At 41.2% G+C, this 16,997-nt stretch overlaps 1 non-coding gene across 1 annotated transcript; it reads right to left on the reverse strand.

Annotated features, from left to right (window-relative positions):
* Window positions 1-246: 246 nt before the first annotated feature.
* On the reverse strand, window positions 247-318 carry TRNAQ-CUG (transfer RNA glutamine (anticodon CUG)). The gene has a single exon. It is a non-coding gene; the product is annotated as a tRNA-Gln (tRNA).
* Window positions 319-16,997: the final 16,679 nt, after the last annotated feature.

Raw genomic sequence — 16,997 nt, forward strand, 5'->3', positions numbered from 1 at the left:
GTCTAGTGAAAGACGAGCTCTTGTAGAATCTGCTCGAGTCAATTAGGCTTGAGTTAATGGGAGAATGGATGCGTAGCTCAAGGCTTTCAGCAGTTGCATCGTCTAGCTTTGTAACTGTGTAGCTTTGTAACTGATTTTGTGAAGTAGCAGCTTAAGGTTTGAGTCAATAAAAACGCTTTCAACTTCAGAAGTGAGAGAGGTGCAGCTTTGGTTTGGCGTGCGCGTTCGTAAAACAAATATTGAAAAAGGTCCTACCGAGATTTGAACTCGGGCTACTGGATTCAGAGTCCAGTGTCCTAACCACTAGACCATAGGACCAGATGCGAATTTTGTTTCTTTTATATGCATACTTATATTATAATCAACTCGAGCGCACTGAAAGGGCGGGCTCAAATTTCCAAGTTCCCAAGATCCTATAAACTAAGATCGCGAGGTGTAACACCAGTCATAGGTGTGAAAATCGGCAGCATCGTTAGCGCTTGCTCAATTTTTGCGTCAAGCATAATTCATAGACTGATAGCCAGAATTGAAGTTTCCCAAACCTACAGCCGAGCTTATACTTCTGGAACATAAAACACCTATGAAAGACATTTTGACTATTTAAGCAAACCCTGTTTTTCGTTTCGTCCGCTCCATATCTGACATATAACTCCACTCCTGTCTGCATATCCTCTGGGCTCACATCTTTCGACACGAACTTGAAGTGTGGCAGTCCAACGTCCTTGAGGCAGTAACTTACCATCCCATGAAACGTATGCATGTTGCGTTGTTTAAGGGCTCTGCACATAACAAGATCTCCAGGGGGGCGGCTTCTATCCCAACCGATATGCTTTTGAATAAGCCTATTCACAGCTTGCACGCTCTTCGCCATGATTCTAACCACCATTTGCAAATGGAGATGATACAAAACACCCCCTCTCTCCAGCGAGCACAGACCAGCGAGGCAACGTTGATCCAAAAACTCTTACACATGATCAATAAGACTTTGCTCGACATCGCCTCCCCCAGCACCTACCGTGACACTAATCTCCATCATCCTCGTCGCACCAACCTTCTTGTGATTCGCCACATCCTTCTCTTTCTCCTTCGGTTTCGGCGGTCGACCTCTCCCTCTCTTTGGCACCCCCAACCTGCATCCAAAAGCACTTCCATTAGCACTCTACTACAACTAATATGCATGTCAAACCACAAACCACAAACCTGCTCTCCTGCCCTCCTGCATCGGAGGTCGAAACTTTCGCCACTCCCTCATCCATCTGATCCGCGGAACCAGCAAGCTGACGCGCCATCCGCTTCACCCGCGGTCTCGACCTCCATCGAAACAAACGGACCCTGCTCATATAGACCATGCCTGCGAGCGACGCCGCCACCCAAGGAAGAAGTGGAGGTGGAGCGAAGTGGAAACCATTCCACTACCCGGCCGGACGTGGTAGGAGTGCAACCATTACTCCTCACTTAAACACACGCGTGCTGCATGAGAACGCCACATGTTAAGGCTCTAGAGCTATCTAGAGTTCCACTACCCCTTAATTCACCACCCGCCTACCACCCCTTTTAACCCCAACAAATTAGGGAACATCGTTGGCCCCTATTCTCTCTCTCTCTCTCTCTCTCTCAGTCTATGTCGTGTCCTATATCTTTCTATATACATACATATAATAAAAATAAATATATATATATATATAAATATAAAATAGATATATTATTTAGTGTATATTATAATATATTATATATTATTATAATCTCTCTCTCTCTCTCCATGTGCCAGCTGCGTGGTTGATTTTATATATATATACAAATATATATAATGTTTTTTTTATTTTTTATTGAGAATATATAATATATTTATTAGATAATATATATTTTACATAAATATAATATATATTTATCATATAATATATAATAATATAAAAAATTAATAAATAAACAAATATATATAATATATATTTTACATAATATGTAATATAACATATTCTCTCTCTCTCTCTCTCTCTCTCTCTCTCTCTCTCTCTCTCCGTGTCAGCAACGTGGTTGATTGACTGGTTGTGGCCTGCTGAGCTGGAGGTTTGCGAGACATGTGTCGCAAGGCGAGTCTGGACACCACTTACTAATCATTTTGGACTACTAGAACCACTGTCGTGTGCATGCAATGCCTCGATCGTGCCACATCACCATTATCTGCTCCTCCATGCCATGTGTCATCATTGCGACTACCATTCTCGGTCAGAGAAGCCTTCGGAGTCTGCCCTCGAAATGCAACATGGCACATCCACGTGCATGGCTATCAGCAGCCAATCTGACCCCCCCTCTACCAGTATACAAAAGCATAGGGGGTTAGCCCTCATCCATTAACATCTAGCCCTGTTATTCAATAGCTTCTTTTTTCATAAGTTCAAAAATGAAGCAATCAAGCGGCGTGAAGGCAGCAACGTGAAGGCAGCCAAGTAGAAGGATGATGGTTCAATGTGAAGCCAAGTAGAATGACCGTGGTTCAATAGCTTCTTTTGCTTTGGTCGAATTCTGCAAGGCACGGCAACCAGATCAAACGTCATACCTTGGGGGCTCTATCGCTCCTCCGACATCTGCTTGCAGCCTTCTTTTATCTATTGGCCCGCTTGGGGAGGGGGTTGAAGCTCGTTGGAGAAGCATGGAGAACAAACTTGCACCGCCATCCATGCTCATGTTTGGCATCTCCAATCGGTGGCAACTATTCGAAGTGTTTTGGTGCCAAATAAGGTTGTAGAACTGCTCAAGTTCTCTAGCTTGGGACACCAATTTTTTAAGATGAGGGTTTGTCGGTAGAGTATGGGGGACTAGTAGTTCATCAAGGTTCGAAGGGGAGGGAAAATGTACCCATTGTACCAGTGTCTATTCTCTCTGTCACTGCCATTAATGAGAAATCCTTGGATTCTCCATCTAGTTATTGTGCTCTCTGGGTACTTCTCCAACATAGATCTCAGAAGATCTCACATAGCCAACTCTTTCGTGGACCACATTTCTATTAAGCCCTTTTTGTGGACCACAATAATAAGAAAAGGTCAATGAGCACTGATGATTATGTCCAAAGTACTCCAAGCTTCCCGCTTAAGGCTGCCTCTGGCATCTCTCATAAATATAAAACTATAAATGCTCTATCTATCCAAGCGCTTAGGCATCTCTCATTTCATGTATATATTCATTAAATCATAGTAGAAAATTCCACCATTTTACTCCATTGTTGTCACATATTTCTTTTTGGATTGATCCTAGCCTCTTTTCCATTATAATAATACCCAAGTACAATACTTCCATCTATAGCATTTCACTAGAATAAGCGCTTGATCCTTAAGTATAGGATTCCCTCCAAAAGATCATCCTCTATTCATGATTTAAAATTGAGGGAAATTATATACATATACATACATACATACATACATACACACACACACACACACACACACATATATATATATATATTCTTTTCTTAAAGGTATAATGAATCTATAGGGTCTAAGCATATATCATTTACATCCAACCCATTTATGTCCCAAGGCAAAATCCCTCTCCATCAATGCATGACTCATAGGCTCCCAATCAATAGCCATTCCAAGGAAGCTCAAATCCTATATAACACATACATAATCATGGTCATGCCATAAAGTTATAGATTTCAATCAAGTCTATGAAAGTACAGCAAGGTGCAAGATAGCGGTTAGTAGCCATTGCCACATTCTTTCCCCTGGTTTTCAAAGTAAGCATGAGGAAAAGGTCCACCATGTTCTCAAGGACAATCAAAGTGCTGCCAACCCCAAGGAATGCAAATATATCCAATGGGATGTGTGTGTGTGTGTGTGTGTATGTGCGTGTGTGTGTGTGGAAGATTTTACAATGCTCCTTTGCATAGTGAAAAGACAAAAGAGTGAAGCTAGACAATGAAATAGGACTAATTGCATTAACGAAAAAGTTTGCACAAGTCGGTGAATCCCTATTTATAAAGGAAACTAGTAGTGGGCCGTTTTGTAGAAATGACTTTTGCGGAAACTATATAGAAGTTGAGCTTGGATAAGTCCTGGCAAGCATCACTTTTATTGAAGAGGGGAGTCTGCCTACCTGCCACCATCCAGCAAGAAAAATGTAGTGAGAACCCGCTTAAACCTTAGTTGGGAAGACAAGTGTCATAAACACCCCTCCCTTGTTATTGGTGTCATAATAAAAATGAGAACTTAAACCTAGACTTATTAAACTTGATGTAGTTTTTGAGAGATTGCTTGGGGTAACAATGATTTTTAGGGGGAGAGTGTATGACAAAGGTAATGAATTTGGGAAAATTATGGAGAGAAAAAGAAGAGATATGTAGAAAAAATGGGGGGGTCAATGAAATCACTAAGATGACATGTGGAAATTATGAGAATTGGATTTAGGAGAAGGATGGGGTAGAAAAAATTAAAATCAAATTAGAAATAAAATGACAAGAACAAGAAAGGCATGCGTGGTGGAATTTTTAAGACTATGGATGGAGTCTGGTAAAGAATAGACTAATTATTAGAGAAGTTGGGGTCAACAAAAAAATAGAAGGGTTAGAACGGTTAGGATAATGGAGTATTAGTAAGGGGAGGGAAGAAAGTTAAAAAAGTTATTAATAAATAGACAAATAAGGACTAAGTTCCTAAAAAAGGTTTAGGGGGGTTAGGAGTGTTTATAAAGAAACAATAGTAAGTAATAAAGGGTAATAATAGTGTATATAGTAGTGTAATGGAGTAGTGGGTTAGTAGATTTTTAGAGCAATGGATATAGTAAGAGTCATATACTAAGTAAAGAAAAGCAAAAAAAAGGGCGATTAAGGAAGGGATAGAAATGGAAGAAAAAACTGGTCTTAAAGACAAAGGGAAAAGGGGGGTTAAAAGAATTTTTGAAAGAAGAAACAAAAAGGGGGGAGCGACAAAAAAAAGTTTTGGTTAATGAAACTTAGAAGAAACTCTAGAGAGGCCTATGAACAGTGAGTCGTTGAGTCCATTGTGTGGCAGACGAAAAAACGAGAGCGGGAACAAACTATGGAAGAGTATTATGAAGTGCAGATTAGAGATGAATCAGATGTGCAGGTCTCTGTCAGTAGGGACGAGAAATTTGAGGGCAGGTACGAATCTCATATTGGGGTGTGTTGAAGGGACGGTGGATAAATGGTTATGTAACGAAGAAAATGCTTAATGCATTTGGGATGAGAGTATAGAAGGAGAAATAGGAGAGGGGGGGGGGGGGGGGGGGGGAGGAAGGGAGAACTTTGAAAATTAGAGCATTAAATATAAAATTAAGATTTGGAGCATAAGGAGGGAGAATTTATAAGAAAGAGGAGGGGAAGACTTTAAGGTTTTAGATCTAATGAATAGTTGAAGAAGGTAAGGTTGGGGGGTTAGGTTTATGATAAATTAATGGAAGAGATTTTTCTAAAATTTTGAGAGGTTGAAAAATAGAGAAGTTTGAACTAAGAGGGAGGCGGCGAGGGGGGTAACTAGTAAGGAAAAAATAAGTATAGGAGATTGAAAAAAAGGGGGAGGGGGGGGGGGGTGAGCTATAGAAGAGTATATGAATTTGGTTTAGAAGGGAGAAGATACCTAAACCTAAAGAGAAACAATATCCAGAAAGTGATTTCCTAGAATCAACATCTCCAACCCAAGCTGAGTCACAATGACCAGCCAAGGAAGTGCTCGTACCATAGGTGATGCCATAATCAAGAGTGCCGTTCACATACCTGAGCACCTGCATCCTTGTATTCCAATGATTCTCCCGAGGCTTATTGGAGAACCTACTCAAAATGCCAATAGCAAAACCGATGTCCGGTCTGGTGTTGCACAGATAGATGAGACTACCAACCAACTTCCTATACCTCCCAATGTCTGCTGGTGGTGAGGCATCCTCCATAGATAGCCTCGCACTAGTGCCTTATAGCTGCGAGATTAAGGATGTAAACCGCAGTATTGACAACCTCAACCCAAAAGTGGTTTGGTAGTCCAGCACCTTTCAACATAAACCTCCCCATCTCCATGGTGGTTTGCATTCGACGTTTAACAACTGAATTTTACTGAGGCGTATGTGGTGTCGTCATTTGTCGCTTGATCCCTTTGCTCTTGCAAAAATCTCCAAGCTCTGTAGAAACAAACTCACCACCACCATCCGATCTGATTTTCTTCACTTTTCTCCCTGTTTCATTTTCAACAAGTTGTAGCCATTCTTTCAATTTACCAAAAGCTTGAGCCTTTTCACGAAGAAAGTACACCCACATCTTCCTACTAGTCATCAACAATCAATAAAAAATAGGAAGATCCCCCGAAGGCATGTGTATGCATCTTACCGCACAAGTCAATATGCACCAACTCTAGAGGAGCGTTTGCTCTATTCTTGCTTTCTTGTGGGAATGCCTTTCTTTGTTGCTTGCCCATCATGCAAGCTTCACATGGTTCTTTGATTTGTGTGACTGCAGGTAAGTGAGCAACCATACCTTGCTTCTGCATCTCCTTCAACACTACTGCAAATCCAATGTAGCCAAATCTTTCGTGCGAAAGTCTGGTTGTGCCCACTCCAGCAGTGGCTGTAAGGGCACTTAGCTCATACAGGTTGTTCCTCCTTACTCCTATGCCAACAAGATTGCCAGCACTATCTAGAAATTTTGCTCTTGTCTTGTTGAACCTCACCTCATGGTCAAGGTCAGTTATGGAAGCAACTGATAGCAAATTTCTCTTGATTTGTGGAACATACAGCACATTATATAGTTTTTTAACATCTCCATTTATAGAAACAAATGAAACCGTACCTATACCCTCAATAGGGCGTTTTGTGTTATTACCAATTGTCATGGTGATGGGTTCCTGTAGAGACTGCATGGAACAATATAGACCCTTCTTGTAGGTCATGTGACGGGAGGCACCACTATCCAACACCCATGAATCAGTGGTTGAAGCTTCTTGAACTGAGGAACACTCTTTCTCAATGGCCAGAAATAGATCCAACTCTACTTTTGTTGTGTTAGCTGTCTCTTTCCCCTTATCTGTCTTCTTCAGGGTACCATTCTTTTCATCTGCTTTCTTGACCCGGCAATCTGCAATCACATGGCCCTTCTTCTTGCAGTAGAAGCATTCTCCATGAAACTTCTTCTTGCTGCCCTTCTTCTTTTTGTCACCACTAGTAGAGGAACCACCTTCGCCTTTCGCAGTGGCAGAGAACGCAGCATCCCCATCGCCGCCTCCATCTCAAGCTTTAAGCCTCAATTCCTCCTCTATAAGTAAAGCACAAAACTCCTCAAATGACAATGGTTGGGGTCTCATCTGAGTGTTAAGCGCTGTTACCAGTCCATCAAACCTTGGTGGACATATTCGGAGACACCACCGAGCTAGCTCTTCGCTAGTCTTTTGTATCCCAGCACCAGCCATCTGGTCACGTAGATTTTTGATTCGGGTTATGAATGCCTCTACTGTCTCTCCTTCATTAAACTTCTTAGCTGCAAGCTGATTCTCTAGGTTCTGGATCCTTGTCTGATTTCGAGTCTCATACTGACTCTTCAATATGTTCCAGGCCATAGTTGCCTTAGATGTATGCTGAATCAAGGTCAAAATACTATTAGTAGTACTTGTAACTAGGGCACATAGAGCATCTACGTTCCTACGTTTCCAAGCTCGTAGAAGGTCAGCATTAGGAGGAATCATACTCCTCGGATTCGCTGGGTCAGTGGTTCCTTGTGGTTCTAGGTCAGTCCCCAGTACTGTCTCCAAAAGCTCATACGAATCCAGAATAGCAGTAATTTTAAACTTCCACAGAGTGTAGTTTGTACCATCTAGCTTGCCTTCAATGAAGGCTAGTGGGCGAATCCTCAACGCCTGGATTGTTGGTGCAGCTAGTGCAACTGCAGCTGCTGAACTCGAGCCGCTTCCTATTGCCATCACTCCGTATGCTGTTGAAGCCCCCGCCTCTCTTCTACTCTTTGATCCTTAGAGCCGTCTGGGCTCTGATACCATGTTAACTTACAAGGCGCAATAGAACAGAAACTGAACAAAGAATAGAGAGTACACACAGCAAACGGGAGCAGCAAACGGGAGATGAACAAAATTTTCCTTCAATAGTGATGTACTATAGATGATGGCTCCATCCACTCGTGCACTCCCACAGTGGAGCTTAAATGGCGATCTAGACAGATACTAAGTGAAGAGCTACTAGCTGGAAGATCTCTGCTGGAAGATCTGATCTGGTATAATGGACTGAGGAGGTTGCCTCTTTATAGCTATGAGGGCGGTAGTCAAATCAACGTAGTTAATGGAACCAACCAGTCAACCTAGTCGGTGAAGCCGACCAATCAACCTAGTCGGTGGAACTGACTAGTCGTCCATGGAACTATACCCAGACCCCAGTAAGAGCAAGGGGCTCCCACACAATCACCTTTCTACCATCAACGGTCTCATTGTGATAGACCTCATCTGACATGCAAGTCAAGATCCATCCAGTGTCCTGGGCTCACACATGGCTTCTCCTCATATGGGGGCCTTACAACTTGAGCACCTTGGACCACTGGTGGTTACCAGGAGGGTGGGGCATTGAGCATATCTAACATCTCTCTCTCTCTCTCTCTCTCTCTCTCTCCCCCCTATACCAGAGATGAAACAAATGTCGAAATAATCTTATGGCTCTAAATATCATCAACCTCTATCTCCTTTCCCTCTCTACCTTTTGCAACAAACATATAGACTACTTCTAAGACAAAGAGACAACTTTCAAAGCGAAATAACTTCATTACCTTGAAACTATGTGTCCTTTCTTCCGAAGTTGATTCTCTATACTCTAATAACGTAGAGAAAGAGACAAAAATGATGGAACACCCTTTTTTTGTACTCCTTCAAAGAATGTCTGAAATAATTCAAGAGCATAACAACTCGAAATTATACTCTCTCTCTCTCTCTCTCTCTCTTTCTCTCTCTCTCTCTCTCTCTCTCTCTCCCCCCCTCTCTCTCTCTCTCCATGGTATCTGCCTTCAACTAATTCACAAACATAGCAGCTTGAAATTCTAATCTCTCTCTCTCTCTCTCCCTCTCTTCTTCTCTCTCTCTCTCTCCCTCTCTCTGTCCCTCCTATGCTAGAGAAGAAACAAATGTTGAAATAATCTTATGGCTCTATATATCATCAACCTCTATCTCCTCTTCCTCTCTACCTTTTGCAACACACATCTAGATGACTTGTGAGATAAAAATGTAATAAAGAGACAACTTTCAAAGAGAAATCACTTCATTACCTTAAAACTATGTGTCCGTTCTTCTGAAGTTGATTCTTTATACTCTAATAAGGCAGAGAAAGAGGCGAAAATGATAGAACACCCTTTTTTTGTACTCCTTCAAAGAAGAATCAGGTTGTACCTTTGGTTTCTAAGAAGAGAGTAGCAATGTACGAATGAATGGAAATAATAACGAAATAGAAGAGAGGAGGGATGAATAGAGCTTGGGCAGAAGTTTTCTCTGAGAGATTTTTGTAGGTATAAGAAAAACGTGAACAAAGAGGAGGAAAAGTGACTAATCAAGAGTAGATTGAAACAAGAAGCTTGGATGGAAGTTTTCTCTGAGAGATTTTCGCATGTGTAAGAAAAATGTGCACAAAGAGGAGGAAAAATGACTAATCAAGAGTAGAACAGAGATAGTTTGAAACAAGGTGCTACAAGATAGTGGGAATGCATTTTTGGAGTGCATGGAGGAGGTGAAACGTTTTGGAAGAGAGAGAACAGTGAGAGAGTTGGTTTGGAAATCAAAGTTTGTTGAACTAGAAGGAAAACGTGAGCATAGTTCTAGTTGGGGTCTAGTTTGGAAGGGAGGAAAATAAGGAGGCCTGACATGGTCAGACCCATGTCAGGCCCGCCAGACCTGCCATGGGCAATATTTTATTGTGAAGAACCAATTACGTTTTTTGAGGTATTTTGAAAAAAAGATGGAATTCCCCCTAGAATTGAGGAGTTTCTAATACAGAGAAGTCCACATGGTATAATCTCCTTGATGGATTCCATGTTCCCGTATCCAGGCCTCTAATATTATAATGATTCTCTAAAGGGCCCTTTTTGAGTCCAAAAATTTTGTAATGTATAAGGTGGTTGCCAAAATGGTGGTCAATAAAACTAAAATTATCTTGCATGATGATCTAGATCCTACCCATTATAGCTTCATATCTCATTAACATATCACAGATAATGTTGCTAATGCCTATGTTGGGATAAAATATCAAGTTAGGGATAAAATGCATTAGATGTACTATGATAGTAAAGTTTCCTGCATGTTCTCTTGGGACATTTCTTATCAATGGACTCCACATGTTCAATGGGATAGCAATGCCCTCTTAGTGTGTTGCCTTATGCAATAGCTACCCATGCAATGATGTGATGTATAGGTCATCTTGTGGGTACTGATACCTGTTGAGAGACCACACTCAACATCATGTGATTACATGTGCATAGCACTAACACATATAGAGTGCTATAAAGGAAAGGGTTAGATGCCCTAACCCTAACCCTAAATGGGTTTTTATATATTCTACATTTTCAACGAAATCTAGTGTACAGTTAGTCATTTGTGGTGTGCTCTCTGGCTATGCCCTCTCTCCTCATCTCCACTCTTCTCCACTCCCCTCTTCATATTTTGTCATGGCCACTCAACCCAAGCTTGGTTTAAAAGATGTCACGTGGCATCTTATCCTTATCTGCCATGAAGGCACTCTCAATTTGCCACATAGGCAAACCCCTTAGTGACATGTGGATCTCTATCTACCATGTCATCCAGCTCAATGACACATCAACACTGACCCATGGCACCATGCCACATCATCACTATCCAAGTTAACTGACATGTCATCTTGTGCCTACTAAGCACTGTGACCCCCCTGCTAGGCACACACAGTTTCTTCATGTGCCGGTTTTGACACCTCACAGTGCTCCCTAAGCAAAGTCTCTTTATAGGTACAATCACTGCATGTGACCCCCTGACTACCACATCATCATTGAGCACTTTATACCCTTTTTTTCCCCTCCACCTAGATCAAGTCGTATCTCTTGATCCAGGAAGAATTTGAGGGTGCTCTAAAAAGGAAAATCACTCGATTTTTCATGCTCTACACACTCATCACATCTCACACACATTTTGGTGCAAGGATCACTCACTTTTGAGCCTCGCTATGACAAATCCACTTCCTTCATGCACATCAACCTCTACATCGACGCATCTGACCCAACACATAAAAAGAACTAAAGAAAAAGAAATTATTTTATGTTCTTTCATCAATTGACTATTGGTCTAGATCTAGATCAAAGTAGACTAGATTGCTATAGTGGAGACGATTTGAATTTCTCCAAGTTGCCAATCTAACCCATGCCCAAAATTCCCAACTAGTTCCTACTCGGAGTCAATCCCTACGCTCACATGCGGTTTCACATCATCACATTACCTTAAACTTGACGTTCATCAGTTCAGTTTGAGTAGACTTCAAAGTGTTCATTGGCCGATTGTTCAATGGGTAGATATCACATGATTTGATTTCACACACACATGCCATCATTGTAAAGCCTATTTGGCTATTTCACGGCATTGTGCACTTTATTCCAGCCTGTGGTGAAGCCTCTTGGCTACTTTCAGCATCATTTGCCACAAGCCTTATAATAGATTGGATTATATATTGCAGATCTATCTTCATCGACAGTTCAAATTTCACTTGGCACAGTCAGTGTTTTGCATGTGATTCAAACAATGATTTTCACAATACTTTGAGTACATTTCCTGCACCATGTCTACTACTAGCAACCTCAATTTGGAGGCATCTACTAAGCTAGACAACTCCAATCATGGCACATGGAAATATTGAATGGAGACCATTCAAGACAAATGGGAGTATGTTGATGGATCTACACCTAGACCATTGGACGATCAAGCCAACAGTAGCTCTACTCCACCTGTTGTCACATCACCAGCAACAGGACCTACAACGGGATCTCCTGCTACACAAATAGTTTCCGCTTCTGTAGCAAATCCTACCATTGCCCAAGCTTAGCCAGAATGGGATAAGAAAGATAAGTACGCATATCATCTGATCAAGAAGAATGTGTAAAATGTCATGCTAGGAAAGCTCAACACAGTCAAGACATCAAAAGGAGCATGGGATATGTTCGCAGCTCTCTACAAGTCCAAGAACACTTCTAGGATTCTCACACTGAAAAACCATATCAACGAGAGTTTTTGCAACAGCAGTGAAACCGGTCATGCTTATGTACCATTGGACAATCCAGCCAACAATAGCTCTACTCCACCTGTTGTCTCATAGCACCAGCAACAGGATCTACAACGGGATCTCCTACTACACAAATAGTTTCCACTCCTATAGTAGATCCTACCATTGCCTTAGCTCAGGCAAAATGGGACAAGAAAGACAGGTATGCATATCATCTGATCAAGCAACTCAACACAGTCAAGACATCAAAAGGAGCATGGGATATGTTCGCAGCTCTCTATGAGTCCAATAACACTTCCAGGATTCTCACATTGAGAAACCAGATCAGCCATATTTTTTGCAACAGTAGTGAAACCGGTCATGCTTACGTACTCAAAATTAAAGATTATAACAATCAACTCGTAGTAGCACGAGATAATCAAGCATAAATGTTTCAAGTCATCCTGAATGGACTAGGAGAGGGATATGAGAATCTGGTTTTTTGGGGGGGGGGGTGTTGCAATCCCCCCTGCAACCTATTGTGCATGCAATAGGTTTGGGGGGGGACTTTTCCACCTCTTTGACTCTACCTCCCTGTCCACCTCTTTCCCTATGACTCCACCATCAACTACCCATGGGCACCAATGAATGCGAGAGAGAGAGAGAGAGAGAGAGAGAGAGAGAGAGAGAGAGAGAAAGAGACAGAGAGAATTCTTGAAATATGGAAAAGACCTCAGATTTCTCTTTTAGAAAGTCCCAACAATATCTGTTGTAGCCGTCGATGAAAGTCAAGTAGTAAAGTGAACCATTGATGTTGCAGGTCTAGGCATAACCCCATACATTTGTATGTATCAAATCAAGAATACCTTGTGCTCAAGAGGTGCTTCTGCAACATGCTTCACAAACTTTTCCAAGAAACTATAGCTTAGGATTCCCAATTGCCATATTCTGATTCCTGAGGTCTATCAAGATTTTGAAATTGACATGACCGTATCACTTGTGCCATTTTGTGGATAGTGGCATCTATTGCGCTTGAGCTGACATGGCATGCAAATCTGGTACTATAGCTAGCATTTTGAACAAGTGCCCTTCCTTGACTCCTTTTCCTACTAGCTGAAATCCTCTGCATTTGTCTCTGATAATGCATTCATCTCCGTCGAAGATGACTCGATAGTTGTGTTCCATCATTTGACCTACTACCAAGAGGTTCTTGCTTAGCTTTGGAACATAGAGTACATCTTTCACCAATCCTTTTGTAACAGTGAAATTGTTCATAGGGATAATGCTTGTACATAGGGATAATGCCTGAACTAGATTCGGTGTTTTATCTGCCATGTAGATGACATTCTTCTAACCTTCACCTCTGTGAACCATTCATGATGCTTTGTCATATGAGATGATGCACCACTATGGTTGTACCAAGGATCTTGATCTGCTTGGTCGACTTGATAGCTGAAATCTTCTTTTGAATTGAAATCAGGTCTAGATACGCTGTATCAGTCTTCTGCATTTCCTCGTTTGCAAGGAACATATTCCCATGTTCATTTGCATAATGACTGTGACTAGAATGTCCACCACCATGATTTCCTCTTCCGCGGAAATACCCTCGATTCCTGCTGGATTGACCGCCTTGGTTGCATTGTTTCTTGCGGCAATCTCTGTCATGATGTCCAAACTTATGACAGTAGTTTCATTGAATGTTTGACATGTTGATGGATGCATTCCCTCATCCTTGGAATCTTTTTCGATTGGAATGATTTCCTCTTTGTTGATTCTGATGTTCCTGAGGATGATGTTGATGATGATAATTCTAACTTTGATGATGATTTTGTTGCTGATGATGACCACTTCAGTGGAATGATCTACCTTTACCTTTGCCTCTGCCTATGCCTCTGCTTCTATCTGAAGCTGTGAATGCCTGATCATCGGAATGACCTTTGCATGCATGAATGGCCTGAGTCCTAAGTCTTCACCAAGTATCAAAGTCATGAGATTAGATAGAGGAGGTGAATACATGTCTTCAGCATTCATGAACTTTTGCAGAAGTCACGGCATTCGCAGACAATTCACTTGTGCAAATACTCCTCAGTAGAATGCAAGAGTTGAAAGGAAGAATGGTACTTTAGCAGATAGTGCTTGAGTAATTCTTAGTGAGAAGCATCTTCCAAATCAATATTGGAAAAAAGCAATAGCCACTGCAAACTACTTGCTTAATTGGCTTCAGACCGAACTGATTCAAGGTACAACGCCTTATTAAGCATTCACTGGACACAAGCCATGCTTTGGGCATCTCCGCATATTTGGTTGCATAGCATATGCCCATATACATGATGACCATCGCAAAAAATTGAATGCGAAGTCACGCAAATGCATCACAGTTGGCTACAGTGAAGACAGCAAAGCATACAAGTAGTATGATCCCATTAATCGAAAGGTCAGTATCTCCAAAGATGTAATCTTTGATGAGGAATCCCAATGGAAAACCTCAAATACATAGGCGATAGATGCACCGATTACTCAATCATCTACAGAAAAGGTTGATGAAGAAGAGCAAGAATTGTCAGAAGCACCCTGAAAATAGCCACAGCAACTTAGACAGCCTACTAGGGAAACTTGACCTCTAGCCAGATTGACATATGCTCAGAAAGGCAAAGCAATTCAGGTTGAAACCACCAACTATGCTCTTATGACCACCATCATGGCTATAGAAGACGCAGTTGACAAGCCAAAATGGCAAACTGCTAGGAATGAAGAAATGGATGCTTTGTACAAGAACAATACTTGGGAATTATGTGATCTTCCACCAGGAAAGAAGTCCATAGAGCAAACAAATGGGTATACAAAGTGCAGTGCAATCCAGATGGTAGTATTCAAAGATACAAAGCCAGACTAGTTGCAAAAGGATTTGCACAGCAATATGGTGAAGACTATGATGAGACTTATGCTCCAATAGCAAACATGGATTCCATACGGTTCTTGATATCACTAGCAACACTTAGCAGATGGAATGTGTACCAACTCCATGTCAAGAATGCATTTCTCAATGGTTACCTAGACGAGGAAGTCTACATGTATAGGTTATGTTGAACCAAAAAAGGAGAATCAAGTTTTCCATCTCAAGAAAAGTCTTTACGGCTTAAAGCAAGCACCCGAAAGTTGGTATAATAGAATCAACAAGTATTTTGCTGATCTGAGATACATAAAATCCAATGCAGATCATGCTCTCTACTACAAAGTTCAAGGGGAAGACATTACTATTGCACTTTTGTATGTAGATGATCTGATTGTGACCGAAAGCAAAGATAGCTTCATCAAAAAGCTAAAACAAGACTTATATGTAAAGTTCGATATCAAAGATCTTCGACTTATGCCCTATTGTCTTGGTATTGAGTTCTGGAGAGATTTAGACAGTACCTTCATGAGTCAGCTCAAATATGATGACAGTCTCCTGAAGAAGTTTCATATGGCAGATTGCAAGATTGCAGCCACTCCCATGGAATAGAGTTTGAAACTTACTAAAGATTCAGAAAAGCCTACCGTCAATGACAAGTAGTACTACAGGAAACTCATTGGATCTCTTATATATCTGACAATCACATGACCAGATATTTGTTATGCAGTAAGTTCACTAGCACAGTTTATGTCAAATCCAAAACACTCTCACTAGAATGTAGCCAAAAGAGTCTTGAGATACATCAGAGGTACACGACAGTTTGGAATAGAATACAAAGGAAGTCATCCAAGGTTGCATGGATAGTGTGACAGTGACTATGCCAAAGATCATGAGACCAGGAGATCCACACAGGAATATGCATTTTTCCTTGGTAAAGAGCTTTTTGAGAAACATTGACAAGCTCTTGGTTTGACGCAAAGGAAGGACATTCCCATTAAAGGGGTGTGATGGAATGTAATGCTCAGTCCTTCTTCGATTCCCCAAAATCATCATCTTGAGGGAAGGCCTACTTCATGATGTTGATCTTGAGGGAAAGTGTTGAGAGACCATGCTCAACATCATGTGATTACATGTGCATAGCACTAACACATATAGAGTGCTATAAAGGAAAGGGTTAGATGCCCTAACCCTAATCCTAAATGGGTTTGTATATATTCTACATTTTCAACTAAATCTAGTGTACAGTTAGTCATTTGTGGTGCGCTCTCTAGCTGTTCCCTCTCTCCTCATCTCGACTCTTCTCCTCTCCCCTCTTCATATTTTGTCAATACCTTGCATGGTTTAGGGATACAAGGAAGAAATCCCATGATTGCACAAGCTTATGCTGATGATTCCTTCTTTAATCTAAAGAATGATGAGAACAATATTTCACACCTCATGAATGCTTTATCATTGCATGGATCTTTCCCACCTCATGAGTGCTTTATTTTTGTATGGGTTGGTTGTTGCTAATGGCTTGTAGATAAACTTTCAAAAATCAAAGAATTTGTGCTTGCATGCTAAGAACTGGCATTCCTCTATGTGGCCTGAGCAAATTGTGTTGCCCAAGCAGCTTGTTTGTCATCTTGGTTATCCTCTTGCAGGGATGGTTACTCACCACCAACAAGTAGGTTCGGTGCTTGCAACGCTTAAAAAGAAGCTAGAATATTGGTAGGTAGATACTTGGCCACTACATGTTTGACTCCAAATTGTACAATTGATTTTGGTTGCTTACATATAGTTTTTCTTACCTTTGATGATGTTTGGTAAGAAAGATATTGCATCTATTATGTCCACCCTTATGGAGAATTTTGGGGCTCAAAGCATGGCATAAGCGTATTAGATTACATTTTATGAAGCACCTCTATTCACCAAA

Source organism: Dipteris shenzhenensis, chromosome 23 (genome assembly GCF_047967505.1).
Source record: "Dipteris shenzhenensis isolate YYH24624 ecotype China chromosome 23, Dip_SZ_1.0, whole genome shotgun sequence".
Lineage (NCBI taxonomy): Eukaryota > Viridiplantae > Streptophyta > Polypodiopsida > Gleicheniales > Dipteridaceae > Dipteris > Dipteris shenzhenensis.